Source organism: Ammodytes marinus (assembly GCF_949987685.1).
Source record: "Ammodytes marinus genome assembly, chromosome: 7".
NCBI lineage: Eukaryota > Metazoa > Chordata > Actinopteri > Uranoscopiformes > Ammodytidae > Ammodytes > Ammodytes marinus.
Genome location: NC_137211.1, coordinates 70406 through 77920, shown reverse-complemented (window position 1 = coordinate 77920; position 7515 = coordinate 70406). Strand labels below are relative to the sequence as shown.

General features: G+C 37.8%; 1 long non-coding RNA gene across 1 annotated transcript; it reads right to left on the bottom strand.

Annotated features, from left to right (window-relative positions):
• Positions 1–1332: 1332 nt before the first annotated feature.
• On the bottom strand, positions 1333–3887 carry LOC307252609. Its single transcript, XR_013844931.1, has 3 exons — positions 3829–3887; positions 3169–3312; positions 1333–1469 (listed from the first exon to the last, which is right to left on the bottom strand). It is a non-coding gene; the product is annotated as an uncharacterized lncRNA (long non-coding RNA).
• Positions 3888–7515: the final 3628 nt, after the last annotated feature.

The following is a 7515-nucleotide window of genomic DNA, read 5'->3' as shown; positions in this document are numbered from 1 at the left end:
CAAATGGTCTCTATATTCATCCATGTTAAACATCCTTAAGTATTAATAAATACATTTCATCATGTCCATCTCTACAGTAATAATACATTTATTTTAAATTACGTCTACTTCATCAACAACGTGTTAATATTCTTACTACAGAAATCTCTCATATTTATGCTATTTGTATATGCTAGGCTACTATAGCTTATCATATTCATTGTACGAATGGAGTAATACTTAACCTCATTTACTTGAATTGTAAATGATTAATCACTTATAGGCTGGTCTAATAAATGGAAAACATATAAAGATTAGAGATATATCTCCTTTCTTGTTGTTTTGATTAATGCCCCTCGCTTTTTAGAAGTGTTTACTCCTCTTTATTTTGTGTTCTGTTTCTAATAGGTTGTAGTATGTGTAACCCCTCTACCAATATGTTTCTAATAGGTTGTAGTATGTGTAACCCCTTTACCAATATGTTTCTAATAGGTTGTAGTATGTGTAACCCCTCTACCAATATGTTTCTAATAGGTTGTAGTATGTGTAACCCCTCTACCAATATGTTTCTAATAGGTTGTAGTATGTGTAACCCCTCTACCAATATGTTTCTAATAGACTGTAGTATGTGTAGCCCCTTTACCAATATGTTTCTAATAGGTTGTAGTATGTGTAACCCCTTTACCAATATGTTTCTAATAGGTTGTAGTATGTGTAACCCCTCTACCAATATGTTTCTAATAGGCTGTAGTATGTGTAGCCCCTCTACCAATATGTTTCTAATAGGTTGTAGTATGTGTAACCCCTCTACCAATATGTTTCTAATAGGCTGTAGTATGTGTAACCCCTCTACCAATATGTTTCTAATAGGTTGTAGTATGTGTAACCCCTTTACCAATATGTTTCTAATAGGTTGTAGTATGTGTAACCCCTCTACCAATATGTTTCTAATAGGCCTTCTAAATAATGCCAGAAAACAAACCTCTCTTCTACTTTCCAGAACATAGATAATAAAGACATCCAGAGATAATGCTGCAATCATGTTTAATGAGAAGAAGAGAATCACATTTCCTACATGATAGTTTACATGTTGCATTGCTCTCTCTCATTCAGCTCAGTTAACTTCACAGTGCTGCAGTGATTAAGGTTAAGAGCAGCAGTGTTAAAGGAAACTAAAAGCATGGATGGATTTCACCTGCTTCTGTCTTACATGGGGAAAAGCATGTGACCACTGAAGGTGGTGTGGTGATTGTCATTATCATACACTTTATTGTGTTCCCACAGCTTCACAACTACAACATCTCCAGCCTCCAGGAGCATGGTAGCGCCTTGAGCAGCAGACCCAAAACCGCTGCCTTGCTGATGCTCAGCTGTTGCAAAAGCGAGCTGTGAGTTCTTGAACAACCCAACAGCTGTAGTTAAACCACTTCCACCCATAGCAAAGTAACACTGGAACTGGTAGGCCCCCTTCACCGGCGCAGTGAAAACACCTGTTGGACAATAGTTTGAATTGTTTTAAATGGGAAACAAATGGGATTGCGAATATAGCAGCATACATCAAACAGACCATCAAAGCTAAAGAGTGAGATGTATTAACCTTCCTCCTGTGTTAACTTTCTGCTACCATCCATGGTGTTAGCGGGTCGGTTTCGACCCGTGTCTGAAATCAGCTGTAAAAAACACTAAAAACAATTATCTATCATCCTTTTTGTTTCTCATCTCTTGGTTACCTTGTTAGGCTTCCTTATCCATGAAAATATTGTTTTTAATATTTTTGGTGTAGGCGGCTGGGCCTTTTTTTTGTCAGTATGCGCCTCAATTTCAGTTTAAAAAATGGTACAATGAACCTCAAGAGAATCATATAACTAAATATTTGGTTGTTGTGTTACCTGATTATTACTGAGGGGTATGAGAACACATTTCTTAACAAAATTTGTTTTATTTATTTTTTCATATTAATATTATTGACCTTTTTAACATTTATGGTGTTACCGGTCAATTACGACCCATAAATATTTATTTTAGAAAAGAGCAAAAAAACTTTTATTTCAGCATTATACAAACACACAATGAAAACCAGAACAAGTCACAACACAAAATATAGATTTGTAAGGTCAAATAAACAACAACCAATCAACAAATCAAACTAATCGAAATCAATTACTAGCTCCAAAACTAGTAAAAAGAAACAGAGTAAAAGTCTCTGTGTGCATGTGTATGTGTGTGTGTACAGATGTGTGACAAAAAGCAACACTTTTAGTGTTCTTTGCAGAGATATTTCTTGCAGGTAAAGCACGATCCGTTTATCTTTCTGTCCTTAGTGCTTCGGCAGACCTGACACCTCTTATTTTTAGAATCAGGTGGCCAAAAACATGATCCAGAACTTGGCTCACTGTATATCTCCTCATTTTTGAATACTGCAAATAGGAGATGTGCACTCTGCAAGTCACTAACTCTATACTGAATTGACTTCACATGTCTGGATATGCCCTTCTGTTTGTTTCGCTTTTATGCAGGTATAAGGGCAAACAAAGTCAAAATGAGAACCCCCCCAGAGCTCACATGATTGGGAGAGGAGCTGACTGTCATTGTGTTGGCTGACAGTGCACTTAAGATTTCAGTTTTGGCTCTAGTTATTGTTTTTTACATCTTATTCTATAACCGGGTCGAAAACGACCCTAACACCACCAGTGTTATAATTTCCACCAGAGCATTTTATAATTAAGTGAAACATTTTAAATTTTTTTTATTTTGTTGAAATAGAGGTTCCTGACAAAGTCAAGAAATTTTGATGCAATAAACAAAATGTAAGTGGTTCTTTTATGCATTTGAAAACCAAAACGGGTCGGTGGCGACCCTAACACGAGAGGAAGGTTAAAGGAATACTTCACCCATACGTTCTATCATTATAAAATAACTATTATAATATAATGAATGAGGTTTTTCTTCCCTCAGTCTTCCCTCAGTCTTCCCTTGGCCCAGCTGTCCTGTTAATTCTAACCCTTACTGTGATGTCACAGTAAGGAAAACGTAGGGTTAGACAGTGAGACCATAAAACACTCTTTCTGCCTTTTCTCAGGCTAAAATGATCTAATTTCAATTTTTTTGCACATTTATACTAAATAGGATCTCAGAGTTCAATACACCTCCATATTCCAACCGGTGAAGTAGGCCTTTAATGTCAGATACCTGTGTGTGGGTTGTAGGCATCTCCAATGTTTGTGAGGACATGCTTGAAGATCAGAATAGTGTTTTCCGGAAAGGGGCCGAGAGTTCTCTCACCTCCAGGGGACAGAGATGCTGAGAAAGCCACCCGTTTGTCTGAGTGAGTGTCTGAGTGAGTGTCTGTGTGTGTGTGAGTGTGTGTGTGTGTGTGTGAGAGAGAGAGAAATCATGAAAATATCTGCAACATTTTGAAAAATGCATTCAGACCATGGATCCTGAATTCTGTTTTAGAACTCTGTTTTTAAACATTCCGACATCAGCCGGCCGACATTCGGGAGGGAGGGGCCGCGCGGTGTCTGTGAAGGAGGGGGCTAGCTGCTAGCTGTCACTCAGGAATAACTGAATGACATGACTTCCTTGAAAAAAAAATCGAGTGACAAAGTCTAACGGCCCTGTCGCTACACAGTGAGCTCGTATGCCACACAGATGGGTCGTCTGAGGTGGAGGACTTTTCTTAACAATATGCCATGACACTGAGTGTTTGACACTGTTTGATAGATAGAAAACCTAACAGACAGTTAACTAGATAAAAATCTTACCGTTTATAATTTTAAACAGGAAAAATATTTTATTTTAATAGTATAATACGCCCTCTAGAGGAGGAGACGTGATTAATCCACAAACCTTGCAGCTGTTTCTTCAACTTCTCAACCTCAGTCTGCTGATCCTCCAGTTTCGCTGCTTGTCCTGAAGAAAAAAACAAAACAAAAAACAGATAAGGTTTTGATCCACTGTATGGATGATCTATGACAGTGAACAATGCATATGGACCAACTGATGTATAAACACAAATGTGGAAGTCTATCCTACCTCCACTAAGACTGGACACCTGTTACTGTAATTATTATTATGTTTTTATTCATGTTATTTTTGTTTTGTTATTATTTTATTTCCACAGTTTCCTATTAACCCTCTGAGACCCACCATTCTAACATTCCGTTTTTCTATATTTTTGTATTTTACTTGATAAAAATCTTATTTTTTACACCAGCATTATGTTTTAACATCCAAATGAATCAGCACAACCTCAGGTAATTGTATATGTAACACAATAAAAACTTTTATGCATTCTAATATGGAATATTGGTCCAAAAAGCTAAAACAAATGAAAATCGTAACTTCAATTTTGACATATTTAATTTAAAAAAAAAGTAAACCATTAAAACGAAAGAAAATCTGAATCTAAAAAGTTGCACACACAAGTTTGTGTTCTGCCAGAAGTTACCAGAGGTTTCTAGCGTCTTCAGTTCAGGAGTTATGCTCATTCTTTTGGGTAGTGTATACAGGCGTTTTTTCTACTAGAAGTGGTAAGATGTGTCAACAGCAGAAGCAAGACCCAGTGTCAGGTAAAACAGAGTTTTAATTAAATGTCACATAATAAACAGAGTATTCTTTGAACAATATGGTTGAAAATATGAACAATATGAATATTATGAACAATATGATGGAAAATATGAACTAAATCTGTAAAAAATATATACATGGTAAATAATCAAATCAATCAATCAATCAATTTAAAAATCTTGTACAAACTATATACACAACAGTATATACAATCTTGTGTATACAGATAAGCTGTGGTATTCGTCATGGCAGTTTGTCAACAATGACGACCAGGTCCACGACCCATCCGTCTCCTACCTGCTGTAGTAGGCCTACTGAGCTGAACCACTGACTGCAGTGGAGGGCCTCAGGCTGTGGTGGATTGACAGGAGCTGCAGGGTCTGCTTCCTCCCTGTAACATAAGAGAATGAACCAATCAACATCTAAAAATATAATCAATCTAGGCAAATAAAACACAGTGATTTTTGTACTTACTAGGTCTGTGTTGTTGGAGTAAAAACAGTATATGCTATCTGTAATCCAATAACACATTTCCATACTAAAACTCTGTAGCCTGTATATTTAGAACTGAAATTAGGTCATTTTTACCTTGCTCCACTATTCAAATGAATGTATTTCTGTTCTTATAAAAATCCTGTCTCCAAATCGATGACTTTTCCCAATAGTGTTTTATTTGTCATGTTATAGGTGTTCTGACATGAACGTAAAAAACTTAGGCAAAGTGTTTTTACAATAAGAGTTTTTATGATTTTTATGGTTATAATTCTGTTTCTGAACCTGACCAAGAGCCACCCCGTAAAAGACACCTTGCTGCGCATCCCATCTCAGTGCCAGTGCATGATCATCCACCCGCACTCAGCGAGCACACGTCACTGCCACACCCCCAAACATCAAGTTTATTTGCCAGGTAGATAAGGCTACGATTATCACTCTCCCAGCTGCTCTTACACGCAAAGCTACTTTTTCCACAATCACATCCCATTATTATCCATTATTAGCCTATATGGATCTCACTGTTCAGTCTTCTAAAATGAACGTATTTTGTCGCTGTTGCGCCGTCTTATCTGCGCGGATAAACTTGCCAAAACACAGACAGTGATTTGGAGTGAAAATAAGCTTGTGGCCAAACGACGACCAGAATATCCATGATTTATAAAGCTGATTATTGTCTGTTTTGGCTCTGGGCACCGTTAACGTTACAAACCCCCCCCCCCCCCCCTCTATCTCTCTCCATCTCTCTCTCTCTCTCTCTCACACACACACACACACACACACACACACACACACACACACACAAACAAAGCGAGAGACGTCTTTTGTTATAGAAAGGTTGTAGTCCTTCACAATGTTGATGCTTTCATAAAAGATTATGCTAGCTAGGCTACTTACTTGTTATTCTGAAGAGGGTCAATCCCGTCTCCAAACTGCCGCTCATCTTCGGAGCAGCAGGACACAGGGGCCGAGTCCTCAATGTCCTCACCGGCATCCTTGTCAAAAAGATACTCATATACCTCCTCTCTTGTGAATTTACGTTTTGCCTTTTCTCTTTATCGTTATTTGGTTGTTGGCTTTTTTCCCCTCTCTCTCTGACTGTCAAACTCCGGTTGTCAAACTCAGCGCGAGCGGACATTGATTCACTCTGATTGGTCAGCCTACTAAAGCTGTGATGTCATTTAATGTAGCCAATAGGAGTGTATAAAGTACTAGACGTCACTAGCTAAGATGGCGACTGAAGATAAATCTATAAATCATTTGTTTACTGCAAGACAGTGAGGGAGACGTAACTCTGCCTCTTGCTACTTAGTGCATACTCTGTGCATTCCACCGGTTATACCGCGTTACACAAAACGAAAGTTACGAGGTTAAATCATTGGGTAAATAGTCTTCTCACACAGGTCCTTTTTGGCTTGCTTTTTAGAGATGTTTGTCTAATTGTTAGCTTAAAAAACAGCATGTCTTTATCTGAAACCGTCAAGGAGATATGACGCTCTAAAGAATATATTGTATGTCGGAGCGCCGGCGCTCCCGTGGGCATGATAGAGTTAAAGTTATAAAAGTCACCTGTTCACATTTATTAGACTGTATGAACAAACAAACTCAATAAATACTTAAAAAGAAAATAATCAGTTTATTGTCCAAATATGTGTCACATACAATACAAGTAATATCACCCGGTTTGTGAAAAATAATTAGTGACTTGCTGTTAATGAAAATATTCCATGACACTGAAACCGGTGCATAACAGCAGTGTGTCTAAGGGTTTAAATGCTTTTCTATTATCCTGACAGACACTGTACCTTTATTCTCTGCTTGCAGGTATTTCACCTCCACCTCCTGTTTAGCCAGTGAGGCGGTGATCTCTCTCAGTGCAGCGTGGATGTCCTGCAGACACGGCTGTTGGACCGACAGAGTCTTTATCCATACTTTCATACTATTTAGTATATCAGAAAAAGATTTAGGATGTCGCAATACATGCATGTCAAAAATACCTACATGCCCCACTAACTCCAATTGCATTTTGCAGCATTCGTCTTTATTCTTGACATTTCTCGACATTATTTTCACTCCCATGGCCCTACAACTCTTCTATACTTTAGCATGTAGTATAGTTAAAAGAAAAAGTGTGTGATTTGGAACGCAGGGTGTGTTCCAGTCCCCAGACTTCCCTGCTTTTAATTTGTGCACAGTAGTACGTTGTGTGGTGATATTTTTTCTGTTACATTGCATTTATTTCATTGTGTTGAAGTATTGTGTTCTCCAGCCTTTGAGGAAATGGAGTCCACGGTTTCTGTAACAGAAAAGAGGCTACTAAACCTAAGCTATGTTATTTAATGTTAATATCATGTGACCCATATGGAATATAGGGCTACTACATAGATAGTATATATAGGGCTACTAACCCCTTGTGTGGTATTTAAAAATCTAATTGCATGTGTTCTCCAATAGAGAGCGCTTGACACTGTGTAA